Source organism: Podarcis vaucheri (genome assembly GCF_965113315.1).
Source record: "Podarcis vaucheri genome assembly, chromosome: 3".
Lineage (NCBI taxonomy): Eukaryota > Metazoa > Chordata > Lepidosauria > Squamata > Lacertidae > Podarcis > Podarcis vaucheri.
Window position 1 is genome coordinate 5,719,256 of NC_138761.1, and position 18,498 is coordinate 5,737,753.

Here is an 18,498-nt window from a genome sequence, read left to right on the forward strand (position 1 = left end):
CAATGCATTATACATGGGGCTGCCTTGAAGACAGTTCAGGAACTTCGGCTGGGGCAGAATTCAGCAACCAGGTTGCTCACCAAGGCAAGATGGTCTGAGCATATTACACCGATCCTGGTCCGACTGCACTGGCTACCAGTTGGTTTCCAGGCCCAATTCAAAGTGCTGGTTTTGACCTATAAAGCCTTAAATGGCTCAGGACTGCAATACCTCAAGGACCGCCTCTTCCCAGTCCCTGTGGTCATCCTCTGAGGTTCTTCTTCATGTGTCTCCTCAATGAGAGGGCTAGAGGGCAGCAACACGAGAACGGGGCCTTTTCTGCAGTGGCTCTCTATTTGTCGAATGCTCTCCCCAGAGAGGTTCACCTGGCATGTTCATTAAACATCCTTAAAGTAAAGGTAAAGGGACCCCTGACCATTAGGTCCAGTCGCTGATGACCCTAGGGTTGCGGCGCTCATCTCGCTTTACTGGCAGAGGGAGCTGGCGTACAGCTTCCGGGTCATGTGGCCAGCAGGACTAAGCCGCTTCTGGCAAACCAGAGCAGCGCACGGAAACGCCGTTTGCCTTCCCACCAGAGTGGTACCTATTTATCTACTTGCACTTCATGCTTTCAAACTGCTAGGTTGGCAGGAGCTGGGACTGAGCAGGGGGAGCTCACCCCATCGCGGGGATTCGAACCGCTGACCTTCTGATCGGCAAGTCCTAGGCTCTGTGGTTTAACCCACAGCACCACCCGCATCCCGCCACAACCCTATAGTCGCCTTTAACTGGACTTAACTGTCCAGGGGTCCTTTACCTTTACAGTGGAACCTCTACCTGCAACCATAATCCGTTCTGGAGGTCTGTCCGGAGGTCGAAACGGGTTGCTGGGAGAGGTGCTGTTGCGGGCAGGCACTGGCGGCAACCACCACTCCTGTGCATGCGCATGCGCAAACGGCGATCACCACTCCTACACATGCGCGGCCAGTGGCAAAACTGCTGGTTACTTCTGGGTTTGCTGTGGACACTGTGCGAAATGGGCACAAGTGGAGGCGGACGTAAGGAGAGGTCTGACTGTATTTATTACCTGCCCTTCACCATAAGGTCCCAAAGCAGGTTACAGCATTAAAAACAAAGTTAGAAACAATTTATAACCATGCAAATGAGGTGGATCTTAACAACGTTGCACCTCAAGCATCAAAAACCAGGACAAAGAGGAGAGCTTTCTCCAAAATCTGTGTAAGGACGTTGGTACAAAAATGTGTGTTATTGGGAGAGACACTCGTGCTAAAATGCTGATAAATTTTCACAGGGGCTTTTTTAAAAAACCCAGTTTGTAAAGTAGTGCAGGATCTAAGATCGGGGGGAACCGAGAGAAATCCAAACGGAGCCATTTATTTCCCCGTGCCTTCAAGGCAGCCCCTCTACGTGTGTTCATGAGGAGGAAGAAAGAGAGAGAGAAAGAGGGGGCGGCTATTTTTCTTGAAGAATAAACAAGCCGTGATTTCTCCTCCTCAGCCCTTTGCTTAAACATGAAGGCAGCACCAGGGCTCATAACATCCGGCTCGAGGGGCCGGCTTCTGTTATCAGGCAGGAAACAGCTCTGGATACATCCGCTCCTTCGCCTCGGCAGCCCAAGCCACCTCCAGTGGCAAGATCTGGCAGGAAAAACACGAGTGTCGTGCCTTGATTCCTTCTCCTTTTGCACAGCAGGAGCCTTGCCTCTGCAGCTCAGGGCAGGGAAAATACTTTGCCTTCCCTAACAGATTAAGGCAAGAGAAAGTTTTCTGACGCGGAAGAGCAGGAGGATCTGTACGGCTAATGTCTCGCCTAGTGGCCTTGTCCCAGAGGTGGCCGCAAACACAGCTTTGAGAGTCTTTGATAAAGATTGACCTCTTTCATGGAATTATAGGACCTTAAGGACGCGGGTGGCTCTGTGGGTTAAACCACAGAGCCTAGGGCTTGTTGATCGGAAGGTCGGCGGTTCGAATCCCCGCGATGGGGTGAGCTCCCACTGCTCGGTCCCTACTCCTGCCAACCTAGCAGTTTGAAAGCATGTCAAAGTGCAAGTAGATAAATAGGTACCGCTCCGGCGGGAAGGTAAACGGCGTTTCTGTGCACTGCTCTGGTTCGCCAGAAGCGGCTTAGTCATGCTGGGCACATGACCCGGAAGCTGTACGCTGGCTCCCTTGGCCAATAAAGCGAGATGAGTGCCGCGACCCCAGAGTCGTCTGCGACTGGACCTAATGGTCAGGGTCCCTTTACCATAAGGTCCACAAATTTTGGAGGTCCCAGGTCTCAAGGTGGTTAGATTGGTCTCAACTAGGGCCAGGGCCTTTTCAGTACTGGCCCCAACTTAGTGGAACGCTCTGTCACAAGAGACCAGGGCCCTGCGGGACTTGACATCTTTCCGCAGGGCCTGCAAGACAGAGCTGTTTCGCCTGGCCTTTGGTTTGGACTCAGTCTGACCCTTATGTTTCCCTCCCCTTTATGATTTTGACTTTTAAAATGAGGCTGCATTTCAAATTGCATTTTAACCCGTATTTTAAATTGATGCCCCCCCCCATTATGTCTTTACTGTAATTTTACTGGTGTTAGCCACCCTAAGCCTGGCTCTGGCCAGGGAGGGCGGAGTATAAATAAAATTTATTATTATTATATTATTATTATCTAGTTCGACCCCCTGTAATTCAGGAATCTCAGCTAAAACAAGTACAATACCTTGCTACGCAAATAGAGTTGTCACAATACAAAGAGTGCAACAGGCTGAATGATAATAACTGTGAGTTTACTGGTTATTTCCTGTAGGTTTACTGGTTATTTCCTGTAAGTTACTTCTTGTAAGTAAACTAAGGACTGTGCTACACAGGAACTTACAAGAAGAAGCAGTAAGAAAAGATAAGAAAAGAAAAGAAGAAATGTACAGTGGTACCTTGGGTTAAGTACTTAATTCGTTCCGGAGGTCCGTTCTTAACCTGAAACTGTTCTTAACCTGAAGCACCACTTTAGCTAATGGGGCCTCCTGCTGCTGCCGCGCCGCCGGGGCACGATTCTGTTCTCAACTTGAAGCAAAGTTCTTAACCTGAAGCACTATTTCTGGGTTAGCGGAGTCTGTAACCTGAAGCGTATGTAACCCGAGGTACCACTGTATTTATATTGGAATTAGCCTCATAAGTTGTACACCGTTCATATGAACTGTATATGTTGCACATACTGGGCTAGACCTTTACGATAGGAAATAGCCAGTAAAATTTTCACAGTTGTTATCATTCAGCCTGTTGCACTTTGTGTATTGTGGAATCTCAGCTAAAGCGCCTCTGCTTTAAAACCACCAAAGAAAGGAGGAGAGTCCAGCGAGAGAATCCGCTCCACTGTCAAGCAGCTTTTACCAACAGAAAGTCCTTTCTGAGATTTAGTTGGAAACTCCTTTTCTTACAATTTGAATCCATCAGTCCCCCCCCCCCCACTCTCTGGAGCAGCAGAAAACACGATTTGCAGGAACGCGACACATTTGCAGGCTACTCTGAAACCAGAACTAAGCTGCTCTTCTTAGGAGCAGATATTTTGCAGACTCCTGATCCGAAGGCTTCAGCATCCACAACATTTCCTTTCTTGGCTGACAACGGTTTTGACTCCTGAAATTCTGGGGCTGGCAATCAAGGGTATTGGGGGGGAAGGTGGAAATCACCACCCAATTCTCAAGATTCAAGGAAATGGTTTTTCAGGGATGCACTGACACACATGGGCCATGTTCCAGCGGCTATCCGGGAAGGGTGATGTAATGATGCCTCATGATTACTAACACAGCAGTCTGCACGGCAGTCATATAGGCTGCAGATGGACCTGAATGATGGGTAATTTTTTATTTTTCTTTAAAGTAAAATAGAATTTCCATTCCTCTAGGTTCAGGGATCTTGGTGCAGCCTCTGACAGTTTGAATGAGCTTCTGCAAGTAGTACCCCAGAGGGTATTACTGAACTTGTGACTGTCTTTTTAAAAAGTCATCGTGAAAATTCACGAGTGTTTCAAATGTATGCATTTTTGCATGCAATTCTTCTTTTGCATTTTTGCAAAGCAATCGTCCCTAATGCATGTACAGTGGTACCTCGCAAGACGAATGCCTCGCAAGACAAAAAACTCGCTAGACGAAAGGTTTTTCCGTTTTCGATTTGCCTCACAAGACGAATTTCACCTATGGGCTTGCTTCGCAAGACGAAAACGTCTCGTGACTTTGTTTCCTTTGTCTAAAAACAAAGACATGTTTTGTTTATAAAGTTAATTTATTTTCCCTTCAATTTTTGAACTGCTCTTTACAGTATGTGTGACTTTAAAGAGCAGTTCATAAACTGTTGTTGTACCAAATTTGGTTTTGTTTGGACTTTTTTTGACCATAGGAACGCATTAATTGATTTTCAATGCATTCCTATGGGATTTCGTGATTCGCAAGACGAAAAATTCGCTAGACGACAAAACTTGCGGAACGAATTAATTTCGTCTTGCGGGGCACCACTGTATGCATGTTGTTTGCACTGACATATGCACATCACATATGCACATGACAGCAGTCATGAAATTAAAAGACGCCTGCTTCTTGGGAGAAAAGCGATGACAAACCTAGACAGCATCTTAAAAAGCAGAGACATCACCTTGCCGTCAAAGGTCCGTATAGTTAAAGCTATGGTTTTCCCAGTAGTGTTGTATGGAAGTGAGAGCTGGACCATAAAGAAGGCTGATCGCCGAAGAATGGATGCTTTTGAATTCTGGTGCTGGAGGAGACTCTTGAGAGTCCCATGGACTGCAAGAAGATCAAACCTATCCATTCTGAAGGAAATCTGCCCTGAGTGCTCACTGGAAGGACAGATCCTGAAGCTGAGGCTCCAAGACTTTGGCCACCTCTTGAGAAGAGAAGACTCCCTGGAAAAGACCCTGATGTTGGGAAAGATGGAGGGCACAAGGAGAAGGGGACATCAGAGGACGAGATGGTGGGACAGTGTTCTCAAAGCTACCAGCATGAGTTTGACCAAACTGTGGGAGGCAGTGGAAGACAGGAGTGCCTGGCGTGCTCTGGTCCATGGGGTCATGAAGAGTCGGACACGACTAAACAACAACATGCACACTTTACCGAACTATCTGCAATTTTGCTTGGCTGGAGAACTGCATTGCAAAATTCAGAGAAGTGGGGATTTCAGAAGATGGCTGTGTTTTGGTTTGAGGGTTGTCTTGGAAATTGGAAATTGGGTATGATTGACTGTCAGCGTGAACTGAATTGAATTTCTTCTCCAGCCCAACTGGTGGGTCATGCCCTACACATCAGGTAATCCCGTCTGCCTCCCTCTTTGTGGCTCCCACTGTTGGAAGGTGCTGCCTCTAATTGCTTCATAGCAGAGCCAAAAATGTGCCAGAGGGACATTCCTCTCTTCTGCCTCGCTAGGATCGTGAAGGCCTCATTGCGGACAGTAACTTCCCAGCTCTCCTCAGACCATCTGGGGCCACTTTCAGACAAGCTGGTCATTGAGCCCTGTCAATCCTCCACTGGTTCTAGAGAACCCAAAAGCTGTTTTGCTATTTTGTTCACAGGGTTTTGGATTTTATTTTCCAAAATAAAAGCGGCAGTTTAACTCTCAGACCTGCATGCTAACATAACACACACACGCACACACACACACACACACACACACACACACACACTTACCCTACTGAATTTATCAAGTGGGTTCTTCTCTGAGAAAAACGATCTAGCATGCAGAAGATCGACGACAACAACAACAACAACTTATTATTTATACCCCACTCGTCTGGATGGGTTTCCCCAGCCTCTCTGGGCAGCTTCCAACAAAATATTAAAAATACAATAAAACATCAAACATTAAAAACTTTCCTGGAGCAAGCATATCGGTATGTAACGAATGAAGCTTTGCAGAGTTAAAAAAGAGAAAAATGGTGCAAAAAGTATGAAGTATAGAGGTAATCTACATTAGACACAACAATTTAGAAACAGTAAAAATTTCGAGGTCTTAGAACAAAGGAAGGAAGTCAATATGTGTATATGTACATAATGATTAGAATGATGATATGGTTTCATTTGTAGATGTGTGCTTTTGTTTTTTGTTTGTTCATGTGTGGTTTTTTCCTTGTGTTTTGGTTTTTTCCCTTGTTTGTACTGTTTTATTTTGGATTCAATGTTTGTAATTTTTGTTGTAATTTTGCATTGGGGGGGGACCTTCCCTAAACAGGACTGCCTTCAGATGTCTTCTAAATGTCAGGTAGTTCTTTATCTCTTTGACATCTGATGGGAAGGCGTTCCACAGGGCGGGTGCCACCACCGAGAAGGCCCTCTGCCTGGTTCCCTGCAACCTAACTTCTCACAGGGAGGGAACCTCCAGAAGGCCCTCGGAGCTGGACCTCAGTGTCCAGGCTGGACGATGCGGGTGGAGATGCTCCTTCAGGTATACTGGGCCAAGGCCATTTAGGACAACTACCCGGGAGATGGTACCATTCTCCCTTATGTGAAATGAGCAGTAGGGTTTCAGCTACCAGTTCCCAGGGAATACCAGTTTAACCCACTTCAATTCCATGGCATGGATTCCCCCTGAGATTGGCGGGAGAAGGGCGGTCGATGGAATGCAATTGCCGCTTTTTAGTTCGGAGAAAAGGTGAGTAAGAAGCAACTTGATGGAAGTTTGCAAAAAAAATGATGCCTGGCATCAAGAAAGAGAAGAGGGGGACGCTTTTCTTTCACTCTCCTAACACTGGGACTTGTGGACATCCGAGGAATCTGAAGGATGGGAGATTCAAGATGGATAAAAGAAGGACTTCGCTCCCACAAGGATGGCCATCAACCAATGATCGCCACCAAATTTGGATGGCTTTAAAAGAGGAGTAGACAAATTCATGGAGAAGACAATGAATGGCTTTTAGCTGTGATGGCTCCCATTTCTGAAACCACAGGAGGCAAAAGGGCTCTTGGGCTCAGATCCTGCTTCCATGGTTCCTATTGAGGCATCTGATTGTCTACACCAGGCAAACTTGCCCCTCCAGCTGTTTTGGGACTGCAACTCCCATCATCCAGCTAACAGGACCAGTGGTCAGGGATGATGGGAACTGTAGTCCCCAAACAGCTAGAGGGCCAAGTTTGGCAAAGCCTGGTCTACAGGATGCTGCACTAAGACAGGCCCTTGGCCGGATCCTGCGAGCTCCTATGATGTTCTGATGTGCACATGGAATGCTTTTGGAAGCAAAGTCCAAACATGTCATTATTTTTTTATGACCTGTAACGTTATCATTACTTGATTGGGCTTAATTGGGTTGCTGCGGTTAGATTGCTCTTTGCAAAGATTGAGACGCAATAATCAGCCCACCAGGTTTATCAATGGCTTGTTGATTGATGGGTGCCTTTTAGCAGGGGGGCGGTGGGGGGGGGCAGGGAGGATGAACTATTTGGCAACCGCCGGTTTTCTCTACCCAGACCTAAGATGCAGAATAGACTCGTTCAAAGTGCCTCGATTGCAGGTGAAGCAAAAGATGTCGATAGCTTCTTTATCTCAAAGAGAGCATCGTACCGCCCAGCCGTTGCATAAACCCTCTTCAAAGCAACACACAAATGCTGATCAACAAACCGCCTCCGCATTGCATTCTTGAGGTTTCCCATGTTCTCAGAATTGCTCGATATTTAATGTGATTCCTTGATTGGGCTTAATTGGGTTGCAGTTCCTAGGGCAGTCAGATGCAGTCAGAGAGGCATCCCCAATGCATTTCAATGGGGATATACCGTATTTTTCCATCTATAAGACGCCCCCAGGTATAAGATTCCCCATATTTGGGGGGACTCCGATTTAAGCAAATGGGGGGCAATACTATCCATGTATAAGATGAGCCCAGATTATGAACATTATTTTAGAGTAAAAAAACAGTACGGTAATAACCTCTTGCCATCACCACAGAACCAGCACTATTACAAGTCCCACATAATACCTGTTCCACATTTGTAAGTAATCATTTTTTAGTCTGGCGGTGGCTACACTTTGGAATTCCCCGCCTATTGATATCAGGCTGTGTGCTCTTGGGTGCCTGCTAAAAACATTTTTGTTTAGATAGGTCTACTCAGATGCGTAGAACATTGGCGTGTGTTTTAACCCATTTTTATTTCTTTGCTGATTTTGTTTCCCTGGAATGTTTTTAACTATTTATTCTCTCCGTAACGCACTTTGAGGTTTTTATGACAACCAAGCGGCGTGTGACTTTTATGAAATAAACAAACAAGCAAACCAGACCATCGCTTTTAACATGCATTTTGCCTTTGTTCCATCTGGAGAACCGAGGGCGTAAATAGCAATGAAGGAAACTTTCTGGGAAGATCTCTTCCACAACCCTGCTCCGTCGTGGCTCCCCAGTATTCCTTGGCTGTGTGTATGTGAGGGAGGGGGTGCTGTTGAACTGAACAATTAAAACAAGTAAATGCATCTAGAGTAATAACGCTCTCTGACGTTTAGGGAAGTTTTTAATGTTTTATGTTTTATCATGTTTTTAATATTCTGTTGGGAGCCGCCCAGAGTGGCTGGGATGGGTTATAAATAATTTGATTACAGATAGGTAGCCGTGTTGGTCTGCCATAGTCAAAATAAAAAAAATCCTTCCAGTAGCACCTTAAAGACCAACTAAGTTAGTTCTTGGTATGAGCTTTTGTGTGCATGCACACTTCTTCAGATATCTGAAGAAGTGTGCATGCACACGAAAGCTCATACTAAGAACTAACTTAGTTGGTCTTTAAGGTGCTACTGGAAGGAAATAATTTGATGTTGTTGCTGCTGCTGTTGTTGTTGTGAGCTTTTGGGGGCACAGTTGTTGAGATTCCCCCCAAAAAAATCTCTAAAAGAGTAAGGAGGTCTAGTGCCGAGGGCCTTCTGGCAGTTCCCTCACTGCGAGGAGCCAAGTTACAGGGAACGAGGCAGAGGGCCTTCTCGATGGTGGCACCCTCCCTGTGGAACGCCCTCCCACCAGATGTCAAAGAGAAGAACAACTACCAGACTTTTAGAAGACATCTGAAGGCAGCCCTCTTTAGGGAAGCTTTTAATATTTAACAGACCACTATTTTAATACTTTGTTGGAAGCCACCCAGAGTGGCTGGGGAAACCCAGCCAGATGGGCGGGGTATAAATAATAAATTATTATATTATTATTATAATTAGAATGAACTTTTTCATTCAGCTATTTTAAGGAAATTCAACAAACACTTCCAATATGGCAAGGCTGCCGTACCTCTGGGTTTCCCCGGATTTTTTTGAGATTTTCTGAAATTTTGCCCAGATGCTCTCTCCAACGGGTCAATCCTGTATACGTCTGGGAAAACATGGACTTATGGCAGTCCTACCAGAAGGACTTCCTTCCTCCATTGAAGGCTCCCTTCCAATTCATCAATTCTATGACTCTATTATTTGCTGAAGCTAATTGATCCTGGTACTTCCCTCTAGGTTGAGGTGATTCAGTGTTAATCTGTCCAGAGAGTGAACATTCCATGAACATCCTCCCTCTTTGCTAACATTTTGTGAATACAGTGGTACTTCGGGTTACAGATGCTTCAGGTTACAGACTCCACTAACTCAGAAATAGTACCTTGGGTTAAGAACTTTGCTTCAGGATGAGAATAGAAATTGTGCCCCAGTGGCGCCACGGCAGCGGGAGGCCCCATTAGCTAAAGTGGTGCTTCAGGTTAAGAACAGTTTCAGGTTAAGAACGGACCTCCAGAACGAATTAAGTTCTTAACCCGAGGTACCACTGTATGTGTGTCAGGCACACAGCATACATCTAAAGCACATTTGAAGCGCATGGCTTCATCCAAAGCATGCAACGAAGTGTAGTTTGTTAAGGGTGCTGGGAATTGTGGCGCTGGTGGGGAGTCCAGTTCCCTGGATTATTTGGGGGAAGCTATGCATCTGAAAGGGACGCGGGTGGCGCTGTGGGTTAAACCACAGAGCCTAGGACTTGCCGAACAGAAGGTCGGCGGTTCAAATCCCCACGACGGGGTGAGCTCCTGTTGCTCAGTCCCTGCTCCTGCCCACCTAGCAGTTCGAAAGCACGTCAAAGTGCAAGTAGATTAATAGGTACCGCTCCGGCGGGAAGGTAAACAGTGTTTCCGTGCGCTGCTCTGATTCGCCAGAAGTGGCTTAGTCATGCTGGCCACATGACCTGGAAGCTGTACGCCGGCTCCCTCGGCCAGTAAAGCGAGATGAGCGCCGCAACCCCAGTGTCGGCCACAACTGGACCTAATGGTCAGGGGTCCCTTTACCTTTACCTTTAATGCACCTGAAATGTAAGAAACTAAGGCCTCATCCTCCACACCATCCATTTAAAGCACAATGATATCACTTGGTTCTCAAACTTTTTTCTCCGCTCTACTCATAGAATCATAGAGTTGGAATAGACCAAAGGGCCATCGAGTCCAACCCCCTGCCAAGCAGGAAACACCATCAGAGCACTCCTGACATAAGGTTGTCAAGCCTCTGCTTAAAGACCTCCAAAGTTGGAGACTCCACCACACTCCTTGGCAGCAAATTCCAATGTCGAACAGCTCTTACTGTCAGGAAGTTCTTCCTAATGTTTAGGTGGAATCTTCTTTCTCTTAGTTTGGATCCATTGCTCCGTGTCCGCTTCTCTGAAGCAGCAGAAAACAACCTTTCTCCCTCCTCTATGTGACATCTTTTTATATATTTGAACATGGCTATCATATCACCCCTTAACCCCTTAAAGCACAATGATATCACATGGTTCTCAAACTTTTTTCTCCACTCTACTCTTTCGGCATAAAAATTTGCTTGCGCCACATCAATTTTTTTTTGGGGGGGGGCAGGAAATACCTTGGAAAACAAAAATAAACAACTCCCATCAGTGCCTGATTTAGAATAGGGGTACCATACATATCTAGATTTTCTTGGACATTACTGGGATTTCAAAGGCGCTTTGAATTGCATCTTAAGCAAGTAAATCGAAAGTTGCATCTTTTCAGAGTCACAAAACAAAACAAAACAAAACAAAACAAAACTCAACAGTTTTGGGGTTTTCCTTAAAGAAAGCTCAACAATTCAGGGGTCTCCTGGCTTTTACTTTCTGACATATGGCAACCCTAACCTAGAACAGAACTAAAGACAACAAAAGAATATTTTGAAACTACTTGTACTCATTTTCTCCTTGTATAAGAACAAGAACAAAGGAGGTTCCCAGTCCGCTCACAGGTGCTTATAATATCAGTGGAAACAGTTGGTAACCGCCTTCAATTTTAATCTGAAGATTGCCACTTGTCCAGTTTTAACTTTAATTTGTTTGAATTAATTGTGGAATGTATCTTAATTTATTGATCGCTTGTTTTTATGCATTGTCTTACTTGTATGATGTTAGCCACTCTGAGCCCAGCTTTGGATAGGGAAGGCAGAATATAAATAAAATTTATTATTATTATTACTAAGCACTTCCGCCCTGCAGAGGAGGTAGGATTGCGGGCGTCATGGCCCCACCATGCGCACGGTGGCTGGAGCCCAGTCCCCGCGCGATTGGGGGAATCCCTGGCCGTGACACCCCCTGGCCAGCCAATCGGCATGGCCCACCCGATTAAAACACAGGCGTGGCCGGGAATCTCCCTCTTTTCCTGCCTACCAGCTGTTCCTCTTTCCCACCCTCCTGCCCTATAAGGTATTCGTTCCTTGACCTTGCTATTTATCTTGGTTGGCCGCCATTGAGGGGCCTGATAGGAATTTTTCCACTTGGCAAATTGGCACCAGCCACTTGGTTTTCGCCTACCTCGTAGCAAATCGTCACAGCTTTCCGGGTATTGGTGGTTAGGCATTGGTATTGTTTTGTAGATGGAAGAGGGGAGGAAGCGCCATCACCTGCCCCACATATTGAAGGGTAGTCCAATAAAGGATTCCGGGGGGAGTGGCCCTGTCCGAAGCCTATGGAGGTGAGGGCCTAAGGCGTGCCCCCAAGTGGTGACCCTGGGGGAGTTCCTAGTTGATGTGCATCAGCAGGACTCCCCCTACTGGTGGTTAACCCTTCCCGGACTTCAAGCAGACAGGCTGGAGTCAGATATAGTTGGTTAGGACCAATGCCTAAGCCAATACTGCTCATCACCTGTAACCAATACAGTTGTGGCCATATTTAGCCCATTAACCTTAAACAATTGTGTCATGTGTCTTTATTTCCACTGGGGAGGACAGGCACTCGCCACGCAACCACTACTACACTACACTACACTACACTACACTACACTACACTACACTACACTACACTACACTGAAGCATGAGACTCTTAATCCTAGCGCTGGGGGTTTGCATCCCACATCCCTGCATTTCAGTGGGTTAGACTAGATGACTCTAGAGGTCCCTTCCAACTCTACAATTTTATGTTTAAATATTTCTTTGATTGCCCTTGAATCTTCCTGCCACACTTGCAACCCTCTCCTGCTGCACCCTTTGAGAACTGCTGTTTTAAACAGCCATGGCTTCCTCCACAGAATTATGGGAGCTATAGTTTGTGAAAGGTGCTGAGAGTTGCTAGGAAACCCTTGTTCAGCCCCACCCGCCGCCTGAGCTACAATTCCCTGAGTCATTTGTCAATCAATTCCTGTCCTCAATGAACTCTGGGAGTGAGATCCTAACAAATCTTAGTATCTTTATTACTCTACAGCTCCCAGAAATTTTTTTAGGGGCGCCACATCTGTTTAAAGTGGCATTACAGCACTTCAAATGTATTTTTCTTCTTCTTTTTAATTTTGTTTTCTATTAATATTTTATAGAAGAATTTCAATAACGGTGTTTCAAATGTAGTGTGTGGTCTTTTATCTCTGTAAAAGGAATGAGAATCCACCTTCCCCAAGCCTTCTGCTCTCCTAAAAAAATGACAATTTTCATATAAAAATGCATTTATTTAACTTAAATACTTTATGCCAACGGAAAATGTCCACACTTAAGATCACAGAGGGAAGCAAAATTAAAAGGAACGTCTTAGCTTAAACATCGTGGTGTTTAATTCATTTATTTTTATATATATATTTATATATATAAGTATTATTTGTATATTAAATCACACACTTCAGGGACATTATTAGAAAAAAAACAAAAACAAGAATGATATAAACCCGCTAACTAATCATTACAATAAGAATAACTCTATTAAATAACTGATTAACAAAGGAGGGAGCAGGAACCAGTCAATTTCCATCGATACAAGAAAGTCCCAGAAATGGTGGACAAGCGGGAGACCCTGTGAAGCAGATATGTACAATGTCATTCCAGGCAGAGATACACTGATGCGGGAAAAGGGACAAGTTAAAACATTAAAAGCATCTTCCTTCAGTGACAGTTTGATAAAAACACCAGAGCATTGTGAGGTTGTGGAATGCTTTCCAACAAAGCTTTGCAGAGACTTTGTGCCAGCGATGAGGAAGATGTTTGGATGTGAAACGGAGAAGATTAATTGGGTGTGTGTGTGTGTGTGCAGAACAGGCTGTTAAATTAATTAATTTAATTAATCTAGTTAAAGCCAAGACTCAGCCCTGGAGCACACGAATGAATCACATCTCTGAGAATCTGCTATCCGAATAGCCAGCCTCTGAAATGAATCACAAAACACCTGAAACATCTGAACTTTTCAACTGGCAGAGTCAGCCTGCAAAACTGACACACTATTTCTGCAAGGACCCCTGAATTTTAGTCTGCTCATGAAACCGCACCCTCGACACACATTTACTTGGGTGGTGAGTTTTAAAGACGGGGCCGTAAATCGTTTACTCTATGGTATTCCCACTCATGTCAGTGGGGTTGGAACAGTGTGGGAGCAGTCGCCGGATCGCGGGAAGAAACAAGGACAACAACTTCTCGTCTTGCAAAATGGCAAAATCTTTGGAGAGGCTGGACCACAGAGGCTGTCAGAATATAGCTGCTTACATGGGAAATGTCCCTCTTAGAGAGACAGGGTGAGAATTTGCCTGCCTTCTTTGCCAAAGGAAAGAGAATTCCTGATTCACACATTTCCCCCCTTAAGTTCCCATTTAAAAGACATGCATTTTCAGTGCGCAACTCACGTGCGTACCGCAAAATAAAAGATGCAAAGCAGGACTGGAAGGATCTTTTCACTTTCTCATTTTTCCACTGGCAGAAATTTGCATTTTTGAAATTGTTATTCCTCGTGAAAATTCACCCCCACTTCAGCACCAATTCCTCTGAATGAACACATTTTTGCATCCAGTTTTTGACTAACGTACACATTTCGGCAAGCTGTTTCCCCCGATAAAATGTGTTTTTGTTTCCCCCCCCTAAGATACACATTTTGTGTGCACTTTCCCCAATACATGCAACAGTGCACAGACTGTTTGGTTGAGGGGTGGCGCTGCAAAATTCAAACTCTTGCACATTTCGAAGGACAAACACGTCTCAGTTTGCATATTGGCTCAAGAAGAACAAATGGGGTAGTTTCTCAATAAAAGGAAAACAAACACAAATTTATCCCCCTTTCCTAGATCCACCAGTTTGTAGCCTTAAGAAACTAAGAGGAGCCCTGCTGGGTTTCGCAAACTTGGGTCTCCTGTGGTTTTTGGACTACAGTTCCCATCATCCTTGACCACTGGTCCTGCTAGCTAGGGATGCTGGCAGTTGTAGCGCAACAACACCTGGAGACCCAAGTTTGGGAACCCCCGGTTTAGGTTCAGAGAAGAATGGGATGGTTCGACTTGCAACACAACGGCTGCTGCAGATGGCCAGGACATGGAAACCTCTCTGGTTCTCTTGCCACACCGAGAGCACGACATCTCGGCATGTCGTGCAAAGCAACGTGAAGGTAGAGGAGTGCTTGTGGATGACAAGCCACACCCTGACCTGATCTGTCACGCTGGGCCTACAAAGAGCCGTTTCATGAAGTGTGGAAATGGCCCAGAGTGGCGGATCAGGGAGTGGTTTGCTTGTCACCCTACCATCTAATTTAATGAATGCTGACCAGGACAAAAACAAATGACGCAGAAGGAGGTGACACAACAGCTCCTCTCCATAGTGAAAAAGGATGTTCCAGAGACACAAAGCACAGGAGCTGTGGGGGGCGGAAAAAAGCCCCCACCCCCAAGTTACATTTGGATTAAAAGTTCTAGTTACAGGTAGGTAGCTGTGTTGGGTCTGCCGTAGTTGAAACAAAATAAAAAAAAATCCTTCCAGTAGAGACATCACCTTGCCAACAAAGGTCCGTATAGTTAAAGCTATGGTTTTCCCAGTAGTGATGTAAGGAAGTGACAGCTGGACCATAAAGAAGGCTGATCGCCAAAGAATTGATGCTTTTGAATTATGGTGCTGGAGGAGACTCTTGAGAGTCCCATGGAGTGCAAGAAGATCAAACCACTCCATTCTGAAGGAAATCAGCCCCGAGTGCTCACTGGAAGGACAGATCCTGAAGCTGAGGCTCCAAGACTTTGGCCACCTCATGAGAAGAGAAGACTCCCTGGAAAAGACCCTGATGCTGGAAAGATGGAGGGCACAAAGAGAAGGGGACAACAGAGGATGAGATGGTTGGACAGTGTTCTCGAAGCTACCAGCATGAGTTTGACCAAACTGCGGGAGGCAGTGGAAGACAAGAGTGCCTGGCGTGCTCTGGTCCATGGGGTCACGAAGAGTCGGACACGACTAAATGACTAAACAACAAGCACCTTAGAGACCAACAAAGTTTGTTATTGGTATGAACTTTCGTGTGAATGCACACTTCTTCAGATACACTGAAATAGAAGTCTCCAGACCTTTATATATAGTGAGAGGGTGGGGAGGAGTATTACTCAGAAGGGTGAGGAAAAAGCAAGGGATGAGAAAGATCTAACCCTAACCCTATACAAGATCTCATAGTAGCTGGAATATTACAAAAGAATTTCAGAAATAGACTGGAAAGAGAAGCTGCTGAATTGCAACTTATTACCAAACTTAAAACCTGGTCTGAATAGAGACATTGGATTCTTATCTCATTATACATGATAAAGCTATTTTTGGCCATCTCTTCCCTTGCTTTTTCCTAATAAAAAAATTCCTTCCAGTAGCACCTTAGAGACCAACTAAGTTAGTTCTTGGTATGAGCTTTCGTGTGCATGCACACTTCTTCAGATACACTGAAACAGAAGTTGCCAGATCCTTCTATATAGTGAGAAGGTGGGGAGGGGTATTACTCAGAAGGGTGGTGGGAATGGGAATGTCATCAACAGGCTCATCTCAGCTATCTGGCAATCTCCTATTCCCACCACCCTTCTGAGTAATACCCCTCCCCACCTTCTCACTATATAGAAGGATCTGGCAACTTCTGTTTCAGTGTATCTGAAGAAGTGTGCATGCATACGAAAGCTCATACCAAGAACTAACTTAGTTGGTCTTTAAGGTGCTACTGGAAGGAATTTTTTTATTTTGACTATGGCAGACCAACACTTGCTTTTTCCTGTAAGACCAATTGCAGTCGTTAACAGTTGTCAACTGGCTTACCACACCTATCAGCCAATCACCCATTCCCAACACCCTTCTGAGTAATACCCCTCCCCACCCTCTCACTATATATAAAGGTCTGGTGTATCTGACGAAGGGTGCATGCACATGAAAGCTCATACCAATAACTAACTTAGTTGGTCTCTAAGGTGCTACTGGAAAGAATTTTTAAATTTTGTTTTGTTTTGGATTAAAAGGTTTAGGCAAAACGTCACTGCCAAGAGAGCCATTAAGTCAGGCTTCCTCAGCCTCGGCCCTCCAGATGTTTTTGGCCTACAACTCCCATGACCCCTAGCTAGCAGGACCAGTGGTCAGGGATGATGGGAGCTGTAGTCTCAAAACATCTGGAGGGCCGATGTTGAGGAAGCCTGCATCAAGTGATGGAACGAGCTGGCTTGGAAGACTGGGAGCTTCTAGGGAAGGCCGGTTAAGAACCTTAAAAGAGCTGGCTGGGTCAGAACTGTAGACTATCTCCTCCACAGTGACCAGTCAGATGCCTGTGGGAAACCTTCAAGCAGGACCTGGGCACAAGAGCCCTTCCTCCTCCAGGAATTTGTCTAATCCTGTTCCAAAGCCACCCAAGTTGGTGGCCACAGCTGCCTCTTGTGGCAGGGAGTTCCACAGGTGAACTATGGCGTTCCTTGAAGAAATGCTTCCTTTTATCTGGCCTGAACCTTCCAACTTTCAGCTGCATTGGATAGTTTTGGCCTTACGAGAGAGGGGATTTTCTCTCTGAGTGTGTCCACTTTCTCTGTTGCCATCATTGGGCAGCTGTCTTGGGGGGGGGGGAAGATTTCTTAGAGGAGACATTTGGATGGTCACCAGGTCACTTCTATAAGGGCTCTTGGAGAGCATCCAAACTTCACCTTGCCTAGCAAACGGTGTGCTCTGAAGCACTGGTCCCCGTTGAAAATACCCTAATTCGGTACTATCTGTTGATGAAATCTAAACAGAGGTTTATAGAAAGTATGCATGGTGAGAAGAAATCTGGGGTAGAGGGAGAAATTTGCTTCCTCCTCCTTCCAGATGAGATCTGGGGGTCACCAAGCAAGGCTGACGAGCAGTCGACTCCTGGCAGACAAGGCTTCTCTGCACAAGGTGCAGAAAACATTGAGCATTCACTGCTTGAATTGCCACCATTGCCAGCAACTCGAAGAACCTGAGAAGGGGCTTAGGGCAGATTGACAGAGGACAAACGTCTCAAAGGCTTGATGATCTAAACTGAACCTCCAGGTTCAGAGGCAATGTATCCCTGAATGCCAGGCACCAGAATCAAAGAATAACCACGGCTACTAGGTGAAGAATGGATGCTTTTGAATTGTGGTGCTGGAGGAGACTCTTGAGAGTCCCATGGACTGCAAGAAGATCAAACCTCTCCATTCTGAAGGAAATCAGCCCTGAGTGCTCACTGGAAGGACAGATCCTGAAGCTAAGGCTCCAATACTTTGACCACCTGATGAGAAGAGAAGACTCCTTGGAAAAGAACCTGATGTTGGGAAAGATGGAGGGCACACGGAGAAGGGGACGACAGAGGATGAGATGGTTGGACAGTGTTCTCGAAGCTACCAGCATGACCAAACTGCAGGAGGCAGTGGAAGACAGGAGTGCCTGGCATGCCCTGGTCTATGGGGTCACAAAGAGTCGGACACGACTAAACAATTAAACAACAACAACTAGGTGAGGAGCTCAATATCTGCTTGTAGGTTTCATGTTGTCTACCGTGAGAACAGGATCCTGGCTCAAATGGGCTGGACCAGCAGGGCTCTCTCTCTCTCTCTCTCTGCTTTCTCATTATGGAGGAGACCCGAGTGGGACCCTTTCTCCCGGGAAGGATCCTGCGCCAAGCGTCAGAAGTGAAATTCTCCCTGTGCAGCTTAGTCATTCTGCAGATGCGTGCATAAAAGACTGACATCCCTGGAAGTCGACCAACTTCACCCTTGCTCTGGGGGAAAAAAACACACAACCATGATGCAAAGGTTGCCTTTCACAAGGCGCACTTAAGGGATTTTTGTGTTTCCCAAGATGCAGGGCACA

At 45.7% G+C, this 18,498-nt stretch overlaps 1 long non-coding RNA gene across 1 annotated transcript; it reads right to left on the reverse strand.

Moving 5' to 3' along the window:
* Positions 1-14,279: 14,279 nt before the first annotated feature.
* Positions 14,280-16,496, reverse strand: LOC309529792. Its single transcript, XR_014218463.1, has 2 exons — positions 16,405-16,496; positions 14,280-15,990 (listed from the first exon to the last, which is right to left on the reverse strand). It is a non-coding gene; the product is annotated as an uncharacterized lncRNA (long non-coding RNA).
* Positions 16,497-18,498: the final 2,002 nt, after the last annotated feature.